Raw genomic sequence first — 12,878 nt, 5'->3', positions numbered from 1 at the left:
TGAATGAATTATGAGACTACATAAAGCTTGTATATAAATGTTATTTAAGATCTGTATTAAGATTAATGTAGTGGCAATATAATATTGTTAATTGCCGGCGAAGTGGTATGAGTAATTCGGAAGCATGCGTTACAACGTGCTTTACTTGGCATCTTGACATTTTGCGATCTGTTAACACCTAGAATATAATTAGATTTATGTTTTTTGTTATTGCTTAGAGAAGGAACTATTTGTTTTGGTTGAGTCTTGTTTCTCTTTTCAGATAGTTACTATGCAAATCCAACTATTATCTTATTATTTTACCTAAATTTCTAAATCTTCCAGTCGATCATGAAGTGAAAATGTTTACGTAATTCATACGTAGAACAAATATAATAAATCACTTTTTGTCTGAAATCAGACGATGCAGTAATCTCTTTAAGATGTCGTATGCGTTGCACTAACCTTGGCTAAGGCAAATAAGATTTGCTATTTTTTATGTGTACCTCTATTGTTTTATACGAAGATTTTGTTTATAACTTTATCATGATTTCTTATAGTTAGGGACTGCACTTGAGAATAAAACTACTTTTAATGATTTTAGCTTTTATGTTCCTTACTTTCAAAACGGTACACCAAACACGTCAATCCCTATCATGACGACGAGTGTTTTAAGCTTCGAGAATGTTTTATTTCTTTTTTCTCATCTTTGCACTTGCTTTTTTTATATTACAAGTTAACCATTCGCATATTCACACATTATTTTTATTTAAATATTTTTAGTGAATTTAACCTTCATTAGAAGAGGACAGATAACACATTTGGCGCTATTCCCTGTTCAATATATTGCATACAATCGGTAAACTCACTAATCTTTGTTTAATGCAAGTGTTTGTCTAAAAATAATGTTGACCTATCGTCGCCTTGCATGCGCGTTCTCTGTCCCCGGCCCGCCCCTGTGCCGCGCGACAGTTGGTTCAACGACATCGTAGCAGTTACACGTGTTTCCTCGCGTTATATTTTATCAGCGACAATGTTGGTGAAAATCTCTTTCCCGCTACAACGTGCTTTCTTCGACGTCGATATGTTGAGAATTAAAGAGCTCAACAATTTCGAAACTGAATGTGTCCTGCCGAGACGATTGAAACGCAATTTGCCGCCATTACCGGAGGACAAGGAATGCAGCAATATGGAGCTCAAAAAATCCATTAAAACCGTTCACCGAAAAAGGCGCCAAAGACGACTGCGTTTACCGGCTTTACCCGAATATGATGAGAATTAAAATATTTGGTTGAAAGCAATTCAAAATGCTGTCGAACGGCAAGTGAATTTATTGCAAAGATTATAATAACACGCCAAGTGCTGCGTTGTAAATATTGAAAGTTGTAAATATTTGAGTACCTCCCTCTATGGTGAACTACGGTTGTTCGCCCGAAATCATAATAAGTTTAGAAGTAACAAATGGGGAGCAAAGATATTGGAAAGCAATTAATTAAGTGATTTTAATCTATAATTTATTGTGATTTAAGCTAGTCACGTTAATGTCTTAATATTGAATTATCGTAGAAACACGTTATGATTAAAAATAGTTTCAATTTTAAGATTTACTTTTAAAAAGTGTCCTTCTTGTTTTTACCAAATATAAGTTATTTTTTTTTAATTAGCACACACCAATTTTAATCTAGATTAAATAATGTTGGTATGTTTGTTAGAATTAACTTTAAAAATGTTTGATACGTCTGTGTTATATCTGAATAACTCGATAGAAGATAAAATAAATAATGACACTTTTTACATACTTTATGATAAACATTTACGAGTATAATAGTAATATGAAATGTTTGTTTTATTATGGGTGACTGAATTATTCAAATTATTTTAATGTGAGTTTAAAAATACCTTTACACAAGTATACCTTCACACTTACAAGTACATTTATAAAAATAATTTAAGTTTTTTATAATTGTTTTAAGGCAGGTACTTTAAATTAAGTTAATTTATAATGTGATTGTGTATTTTTATAAGTCAATTTGAGAGTTTCGATTGTTTTGTTCAATTTAAACATGTAGCATTCTTTTATTTCCTGCTATAAGAATTCTTTGCAATGTAGTTTTATAGTTATTTTGATCTGTGATATCTGGTTGGTTACAGATGATGAATAAATAACTTTTTTAACGTTCGATTTTAATACATTTTATAGTAGAATTAAAAAGTTGTTTCATTTATTTCTTACAAAACCCTGTTTTTGAATCTGTAAATCTTTGACCATAGACGTTCAAAGGTTCATTGTAAAAAAAAATGAAAAGCACCTAAATAAAACTGCAATCAATGACGTCAATTTGCACATGATTTATGGTTTAAATTTCACTCTTCGGATATTGATAACTGGTATCAATAAAATACTGAAATATTCCACGACATTATCTTGTTTTATTGTATGTTGTGTTTACGTTGAGACGCACAATTTGTCAACGATGTTTAACTCAAAGAATTTATTAACATGCTCACTGCGTAACAGGCGAATATCGGCCTGTTACGGTATATGCTGGTGCGGACGAAGAAAACTATATCCCTCTCACTAATGCGAAAAGTTTATCTCAGGTGTATACATTGCGTAACTTAAAATGTTATTTATACACCTGAGATATGTTTACATACATTTACATTATGTTTCCACAAAGTTATAGCAATTTAATCTATCCTAGTGCTGGTGGGTCTAGAAAAACCTGCCACGCATTGGCGGTAGTATCATTGGGGGCGCATTTAGGCCTGCCGCCGCACCAGATGAAGAATTATGATTTTACTTGCCGCAGTAAACGCGTTAAGGTAACCAGTTACAATTTAAGTTATTTAACAAATAATAATAGCAAAGGGTGACGACTGAAATAACTGAATGAGTTTAAATTTCTTTTAAATTTAAACAAATTTGTTATTATACATTCACTTTGATATACAATTGTATCAATCATCAATTTATCTTTTTAATGGATTTCCTAATCTGCGGTCACGTCAAGAGATTGCATTTTTATCGACAACATTAATAATACGTTCTGTCAAGATAGTAATAAAATGGTCAATGAATGTTGACTTGTTTGTTTTTAAAACATCATTAAATAAAAAATAAACTTTCGTGAATAGAAACAAATCGGATGAACAGACGAAAATTGGAGTATCCATAGTTGAATAAAACAAAAGACAAAAGACTGCGTAGGGTAGACAGGAAGAGTAAAGAGCCTTGATTGAGGGCGGCAGGGGTTCGTGCGTATCTGTCCGGCGGCCAATAGAGGAGGCATAGGTGGATTAGGCAGAAGTTTAGTTGATGTAAGTACAACTTTACTAATCTATATTGGGTATTAGGAAGATTCAAATATCCTTAGTAAAGATAAAGTGCAGTTAACAACAATTCATGGACGATATCATATCAGTGTAATAATTACTGAGAAGCTTTATTATTCACGAAACAATTTTTTGATAACTTGACGTTAGCAATTAGTTGTGCAACTGACGTAAGAGACATTGGACATGTTTCTCTCTTGTTCTCTTGCTTTCGTGTATCTTCCGTCTCGCTTCTAACGATGTAAATGAACTAACTTCAGATAAGCAAAGATTAGTGAATATTATAAATTATAACTGATAACAAATGAAGCGTTTACAAATAATAGTGATGTAATTATGTGAATCATTTTCGATATGGGTGATAAAATATGTCTATGAATGTAGTTAATAAAACTAAACGTAGACATAACAAATAATACTTATCGTTTTTGTTGATTTTAAAACATGAGTGGCGTAGTTTATTTCATTCATTTAGTTTAATAACCTCTAATTACAAATCCAATAAGATTATTAACAAGAGGATAATCGCTTAACAATTAACCTTGAGTTTAGAATGGTAACAAAACATAAAAAATAAACTAAATAGTATTGTAGATGAACTGTTTCCCGTCTGGATATTGATAGGTCTTTGTTACTCGAAGCTACATATTCGAATAGGTGATATTCTAGTTGTCGTGTAGTACTGTCCAATATCTACTACGTTCCGGTTTAAAGCCGTAGTAGGTCAGTGAAAATACTGAACTAACCAGACATAAGTACTTACGCGACATGGTTCGTGCAAATACTATGTTGAAGCAGACAGAGGGCTAGGGTCTGAGGCTTCATAAAAAAAATCCTTCCTGGTTAATTTGATTATTATCATTAAACCAATAAGATTTATTTATTGTAGAATGTAAAGTGTATAAAGTTATCTAATTGGTTCTTTTTTCTTACCGTAAATTATATCTAGAGGGCTTAAGCCCTAAATGACGCTAAAACCCTCAGATCACTATTTGGACCCGCAACTACTTTTGACATAAATGATTTATACAATCTTACCAACAAGATACTGATACTGGCTTCTTTTACTCTTTGTACATTGCAATAAAAAAAAAAAAAACATAACCGTCTGGTGAGTTCATTGATCTTTGAAAGATCCCAGACACTTCAACAAAAATGTTTGCATATCGCTCCGACTACGAGACACAAAGCTTCCATTCTGTAGTTTTCCTTTTGTGATTTTCGCTTTTCCACTTTTTGCGGAGGTGATTTTTATCCGCTTCAAAACATGTTCGAACAGTTTCCAGCAATCGAAAGTAGATTTTATTGCTTTTGTTTAGAATTGTAATTGCAATAACGGGTTACAGTAAAAAATAACAAGTTATTAGTGCTAAACGTTGACCGGTTATAACTACATTTGATCTACCACTAGCATTCGCCCGCGACTCCGTCCGCTTGGAATAAAAGAAAAAAAACAAAAGTAGCCTATGTGTTCTACCAGACTATGCTCTACATCTATACCAAATTTCATTGAGATCCGTTCAGCCGTTTAGGCTACAAACTCTAACAAACATCCATCCATCCATCTAAACTTTCGCATTTATAATCTTAGTAAGATTTGTAATGAAAAAAATATTCAAATCGTTATTGTACTTTCAAAGTTCTGTAATATGCATCGATAAATGAATTTTTTGGTTATATTTCCCTATGTTCTTTCAACCTAGGTCGATAATTATATTGCAAATTATTTTTTGAGTACTTGACTAAAGTTGCATGTTTAAACTCAATAATTTCACATGACACTTTTTGCGTCAGGTTAATTTTAATGTGTTTTAAGTTAGTTGAATGTGCAATCATCTTAAATATTTAATTGTATAACCTAAGAAATGTGTACTCGTGTAACGTGGTTTTGCGTGATTTGAAACATATCACGCTACATTAAAGGACAGTACAAACAAGATCTCAGAATCTTTTAATATTAGTTAATATTAGAAATGCTGAAATAGATCTTGCTGTTGTACAGATTATTAAAATTGGCAAAAACTCTGTTTTACAATTTGAGCAAGCGTCAATTTAAAACAAACGTAATGTTCATGCATATTCAATTATAGAGGTTATGCGGAACACACGCGATTTAAAAAAAAGTACTTATTGCGTTACTTTAGTTGGCTACATTGAATTTCGATGATATTTGATTTATACAGCTTGATTTAAATCTACGTTTGTCATGCGTGCAGTAAACGCTTTAAATACCTTAAAAATGTAAAGATTATCTTGCATGTGAGTATTATTTTCCGTTCCGTTTTATGCTCGACGAAAGGCCTTGGATGAAAACTAAAAAAAAACTCAATACGTCAATGAGGTAAACGTCAAATTTGACGTTAAAATAGTGAACAAGGCCAAGTTGTCGATAAGAAAAACAACGTCAGTCGTCACGGTTATGACGTAGTTGATTGTAATTTAATCGGTTACAGATTGTACGTAAGATAATTACGTAATTTCAACTACGTAGTGTTCGTGATAATCGTAGTGAAAGATAAAATTAACTAAATATACACGCACATGTTATGGCAGTTCTGCACGATTAGAGGTTGCATAGTTAGTAACTACCTACATCATTGCTAAAAAGTTATAGCGGTTTTCGTATGTATAATAAAAATTTGGGCCTGTCCCACCATATTGTAATTGTCAGATAACAATCCTACGTCAAAAATACGTGATGGAAATATCGGATTTTGTTCCCTTATCTGACAGGACGTCAATTTTTAGGCTATCTGAGCCACTATCAGTCAGTGGTGGGACAGGCCCTGAAGCTGTTATTATAAACAAATTAAAGCTGTGATGCTAATGACGATTTTTTAAAACTTTTCTCTATGGTATTGGTAGCCATAGACAAACCTGCACGCGGTTATTACGAGTATGTAAGGTTATCTAATCTGACATTTTCTTTAGTTTAAATAGACTTTTGAATGTTATTATTTATTTTGTAAAATTGTTTCAGTGAAAACGGGACTTAATGGTCTTTCAACGTGTACAGACGTAAACAAATTACTCTATATCTATTATTAGTAGTTTTTCTTCCGGGAATTTTTCATCGAAAATTCAAGTTCCGTTTTATTGTGCTTGCGTCAATGCTGTTATTTATACACGTGATTTTACATGAACATTCTTAAAAGTTAATCGATTGAACATGTAATTTGATCCCTTAGTACTTAACTCGATGTAAGGCGCACTAACTTTTGTCCTCTAGTCTTTACGTTGTCAATCAGTACACATGTTCTGTCAGACCTATGAAAATAAAAATGAAAAAATCGTTTATTTATAATTGAATAATCATGAATACATGGTAGAAAAATGTAGTTTATGGGTACAGTAGAATTATTTATATGTTGTTATCAGTACCCTCGCATTAGGCACAGCCTATATCGTGAGGGTCCTGCTCTTAAGATTAAACAAACGATCGTTAGACGGCAACAAATCAGTTAACATTCATATATAAATTTATGTGCCATTTGTTTTTATCTGCAGGTTTTTGATGTAACCATGGATATTAATAATTTAAAGTTCCTGTCACATATAATTCTTCCTAATATTATAGTATGTCCGCATATGGTCTTACAATAATTCTAATTGTGTTCATCTGTGTGACTTTTTCACGTAGTAGTAATGAAAACTGCAGAGTAAATACATAAGGCTAGATTACAAAATTACGAATTACAGAATCCGCGATGTAACTTTATACAACACTAGCTGTTTTTGTGCGACTTGATCCGCATGGAATTATGAAAATTTTATTTTATCGTTTACATTTGTCAAATTATCAATTGCAAATGTCAAAATGACATGATGACATCCTTACTTTCTTAATGTAGGCAGCAACTTATGGTCTCTTTCCCACATTAAGGTTTTTATCCAAAATATTTACCCCCTAAGTTTAATGGCGTTAAAATATACAGTCTAAAGCGTGACGCAAGTGTAGGGTTTTTTTTAAAAAAAAAAAGAATTATTTAAAAATATGGTGTAATTGCTGACATCTTAGGCAACAAAGAAGTGTGTGTTTACGCTTTATTATAATAGTATAGAAGTATAGACATAGTTTTTTTACATCTACTACTTTTTTATTTTAAATATGTCATTATGTAAAAAGTGGAAATACAAATGTGTGGTTTTTACATTCTGAAACAAAAGAACACGTAAACTATTGTTTTCTATGACACAAAATATGTGTTTGCGCGTTGGAAAATAAAACAGTACTCGTTTTAATTACTGGAGTAAATGTGTGGGTGTTTCATGTGGATGCGTTTGCCAGAGCTTCTCAAAGTAATCACGGGTTTAATGTGACATTGTTTTAAAAAAAATTAAAACGCTATTACCTTTTGATTAGTGGATGAAAGGCGAGATTTTTTTTTACTTCATTAACTTTAACTTTAACGTTTTTGACTTTTTTTTAAATTTAATTAGAAAAACACAAGTAAAACCTATGTATTCTTCCACACTGTTCCACATCTATGCCAAATTACACCCAGATCCATTCACCCGTGCAGATAAACTAACATTCATCCACCTAAAGTTTCGCCTTTATACCATTAGTAAGATTTATTGGTGACATACAAAAATAAGCGTCAAACTTTGAGAAGCGATGTTCCGTTTCAATCCGTTACATAATGTTTGTGGCGGGAAAATTTTACGGTTAGCTTCGTATCATAAAACGCTTCTGTTATAATTTTGTCGCATTTTTTTATATCCTGTATAATTTAGTATAATTATTTTCAAACGTATGAATACTAGGAATCATAAATACTGCTTCAACTCGATTAAAAAATTATTTTTATTTAGTGACGATCATTGATTGTCGAGTTTTTAATTTTCTTTTTAATAGGTAGTGTGAATCAAGAATGTTTATATGTAATAATCTTACTAATATTATAAATGCGAAAGTTTATATAGACGTTTGTTGGAGTTTGTGGTCAGCAGTTTAGCTGATCGGATCACGCTGAAATTTTAAATAGGATAGTCTGAAAGAACACATAGACGACTTGCTTTTGTTTTTTTTTTAATTCCACGCGGGCAAAAGCTAGTAGCTAAAATGTAGAAGAGAAATACTGATAATTTTAGAGGTTGCTAATCTATGTCTATGTATATGTATGTCTATACTAATATTATAAAGAGAAGAGATTTGTATTTTTGTATGTATTGAAATAACTCAAAAACTCCTGTTCCGATTTTAAAAATTCTTTCACCGTTAGAAAGGTAATTTATCTGCGAGTAACATAGGCTATATTTTAATTTCACACGGGCGAAACCGCGAGCAATAGATAATAATAAATAAACACATTTTCGTATCAGCATTGGACCCATGCGAAGCTCGCACTCGCGGAGTTTCAAAGGATGAAGATAAATCAGGTCATTAGACCAGTTGGTAACAATCATAAATTTATTATAGAGACAATTGTTTAAAGGAATTGGAACAAGGAATCAGAGATGCTGTCAAACAAAGCATATTCAAACAATATGTTATCGAGGGTGTTAGAATCGTACTCAGATTCAATAAGTAAATGCTACAACTACAGTAATTTAGAGTCAAACATCTAATTTAGTTTCAAGAATCATTTGAAGTTGTATGGGAATATATTAAATATGGACGTCTGTTAATAAATGAAAGTGACAGCTAACCATTTCCTTGTGAGGCAAACCTGGATATGAATAGAAACAACAAGCAACTTTACAAAGCATATATTCATTAATTCAGTTAGTAAAACAACACAATATTATAGAGATCTCATAAATAGTATTAACCAATACAAATTATAAAATACAATTCACATAATTGTCATGATTGACATTACTTGTCCAACAACCCATATATACTTTTATATACAAAATAGCTTTGTACAAATGGTAAGGTTATTACAGTTATTTATTAAGAGGTATTACAGTGAATATAAAATAGGTTACTTAACTCTCCATGGTCAGGCCCATGGTCCGCTCCTCGAAAGTCCACTCGCTACCCTGATTCCACGGAAGAGAGAGTGTTCTGACCGGAAGGGTCTTTTTATACCTCTTTTACATTTTAGCTGCCAGTACTAAACATCACCACTACGAAGGTTAAATTAAGTATAAACTATTTCACACAAAATACATAAATAGAAAATAATTATCATTTTATCTCAGTTGGTATTAAGTACCACATTTTAACATCAAAGGTTATAATAAATAACACTATTTTGTCCTATCTATCAAGGGCATGTCGAAACCCGCATAATAAGCAAACGTCAGGTTTACATTGTTAATATGTTTATCTAAATTTATTTATCTCTAACCAAGGATGGAATTATAAATATACCTATACTAGTTTTGGACCGCGATTCCGTTTGCGTGGAATTAAATAAAACCAAAAGTAAGTGGCCTGTGTTCTTCCAGACTTCTGCATTCATACTGAAGTTCAACGAAATCCGTTCTGCAGTTTAGGCTACAAACTTTCACAAACAAATTTCGCTTTGTAATATTAGTAAGAAAATTATTTAATATTTTACAGACATAAAAGAAAAAAAAATGAACTATTTATCAGATTTATTACCTAAACTGTAGGGTATGTAGATACTTTATTTTCAATATGAATTTATACTTAATTTTTAATGTAGTGTTTTAATTTCCAGAGATCTTACAATCAAACTATATATAAGGTATATTTTTTAAAACGCTATTTAAACCTATAAATAAAGAAATACATTTTAGTATTAACACAGAATGTTTATAGTCGATTACCAAGAAGTCTTAAAAAAATAAAAAATAACAGAGACACGCAGACGATTAATTTCTTGGAACCAATTAATCCATAATTCTGATAAAAGTTGCCAACATGAAACCAGTTATAACTGGTTAAAAATAATTGGGATGATAAGCAATTTAGGCTGCACACTCACGATTTGTAACCAATGTTTGATAGTTCAATTGGGTCCATGGCTGTTTTAACTTTATGAATTCGTATCATCGACATTTAAGCGGGCAACATTATCAATGTCATACTTTATTTATCGTATTTTACTTTCAAATTATTACAACAAAGAATTTTTTAGTGTTTATTTTTCAAATAATTCTATCAGTTGTCTCAACCCCTTAAGCCTAATTTTTTAAATCGAATTACAAAATGTATAAGTGTACTCTTTACTGTGTTTTTTTACTAAAGGGGAAAAATAGTAAAAATCCAAAACGATATTATTATTTTTCGTGATAAGCTTCTTTTTGTTTTATAACTTGAAGATTATCAGTCGAAGGTAACATTTAAACAGCCTAATGTTAAAATAAAATGGATTTTAGGTGTCCACTGCGATTTATAACCCCGGTATCAAAGAAACGTCAGGTATATAAGGGTTAAAGTTGGCAACATTCTAACACTTTTTAGGGATATCTGAGACCTCACGAAAACTAACGTGAAATTATTTGCGTCATGAATACAGAACCCGTACCAAGCTCGAAGTACACATAATGAAAAATTTCATACAATTTTTATTATATAAGTTACGAATACTTTGTTGCAAATTTTCGTGCTATCTCCAAGTGGCCGCTCGTTTGTATAAACAAAGTAACTACAAGGTTTAACACCCCACAGTTTATTCATGTTGACAAAAGTATCAAAAAAAAGTAATGAATACAACACGATTAATAATTCTTTTCATTATCACCTCCATTGCAATCCGGTTGTTGTTATAAAATTTATTAAATTACAAATTTTGGAGTTGATTTGTGCAAATCGTTTTTATTAGTAAAACAAACATCATAAGTGCGTCACAGGGGAACCGTGTTTGAAAAAAAATGTCACTGCTATATCAGCTTGCAATCTCGGAACCTCAGTTCGATGCTCTCGAAGATAACCAACTAATGTTTTGTTTAATACAATTAAAAAAGACAAAAGTCTTCTAGACATTGCTACTTATATGTATAAAAAAGCCTGGTTTATACATCTATGATAGCTAGGGATTGCGTGTTTGTCTTTTTAAAACTTACTAACATTAAAAATGCGAAGGTTTTTTTTTGGCGGCTTCTGCCGCTCTTGTCGCTCCCCTGACATATATTTCTCAGGGACCTGGGATGCGGGTGTTTTTATTTTCATAAAAGTTTATAGTCTGTCTAAATCTAAAATTACAGGTATCTTATTTCTATATCACAGTTTGTATCTCTTATTCTAGCCCAGTTTAAAAATGCGAAGGTTTAAATTAGATGGATGGATAGATGGATGGATGTTTGTAAGAGTTTGTAGCTTAAATACCCAAATGGATCTTGATGAAATTTGGTATAGATGTAGAGCATAGTCTGGAGGAACAGATAGGCCACTCATTTTTGTTTTTTTTTAATTCCACGCAAACGAAGTCGCGGGCAAAAGTTAGCATAACTATAATACATGCATCTGAACGTCGATGAATGCGTCACTATATCGCGTGTCCTATGACAGCAACAATTTCAGGAAACTCGTTAGTCTGGTCGTATCCAGCGCAATTAATTGACAAACTTATAAATACCAGTTGACACCAGTTCCTTCTAGTTAACTCAGAGACTGGTGGAACTAGAAGTGGACTATTGGAATAGTTGCTGACAATCAGACCATAGAGTAAATAAAAACCATAACCGCAGGATAATTCAAATAATTTGGAAGGTCTTGAAGTTTAAACTCCCTCCCGACTTCTGGATCAGTCAATAATCTGTTAGAGGTATTTATTACAGCATAGGCAAATTTGTTTTTTTTTTTACAACATAAAGAATTAGTCACTTGTAAACGAGCAAGCGGCCATCAGAGGGCCTTTAGACAATCGCAAAAGCATGTCGCCTACCTTTTATCGACGGAGGTGGGGACGGACAGAAAGAGGATGTTTCCCCTTCTATGCGTCCCCACCTTTTTCACACTTTCCTTTCTCATTGTTTCCTTATAAGAAAAAGGTGGGTACAGGAAGGAGACTAAATCTAGGCCTCGAGAACGCCACTTTAAGTATTTTAGTTAATATCGAAATACTACTGTAGGTATGTTGTTATGGATTACGTAATCTTCCTTCTTACTAATATCATATTTGCGAAAGTTTAGATGGATGTATGTTTGCTAGAGTTTATAGCCTAAACGTCTGAACGGATCTCGATGAAATTTGGCATAGACGTAGAGGATATTCTGTATAGGCTACACACTTTTGTTTTTTTAATTCCACGCAGAAAGTCGCGGGCGAAAACTAGTAATGTAATAAAGTTATGAATACACAATCACTGACATTAATTATGTTTCAATTTATGTGACTTTAATAACTTTACAAGGTTTAAACCTTGACCTGTTTAGATGATTGTTGTTGACACATTGTAGAGTAGTGTCATAGCGGTGGCATAGTTACACTGCATAATGTCACCGATTAGAATAATTGTCTCGGTAAAGTGGAATTAGTTCTATTTTCAAGACATTTCCAACAAAAGATAGATAAAAAAATAGAATTGTTTTTTTAATTTTAAAAAAAATGCCTTTTACAGTTTTCTAATAGTTACTGCACAACTTATGTTATCATTCGATTAAGTTGCGGTTTCTTTTTAAGTAATACTAAGTAGAATCTCGT

Source organism: Papilio polytes, unplaced genomic scaffold (genome assembly GCF_000836215.1).
Source record: "Papilio polytes unplaced genomic scaffold, Ppol_1.0 DF822845.1, whole genome shotgun sequence".
NCBI classification, from domain to species: Eukaryota; Metazoa; Arthropoda; class Insecta; order Lepidoptera; family Papilionidae; genus Papilio; species Papilio polytes.
This window is presented reverse-complemented; position numbering follows the sequence as displayed.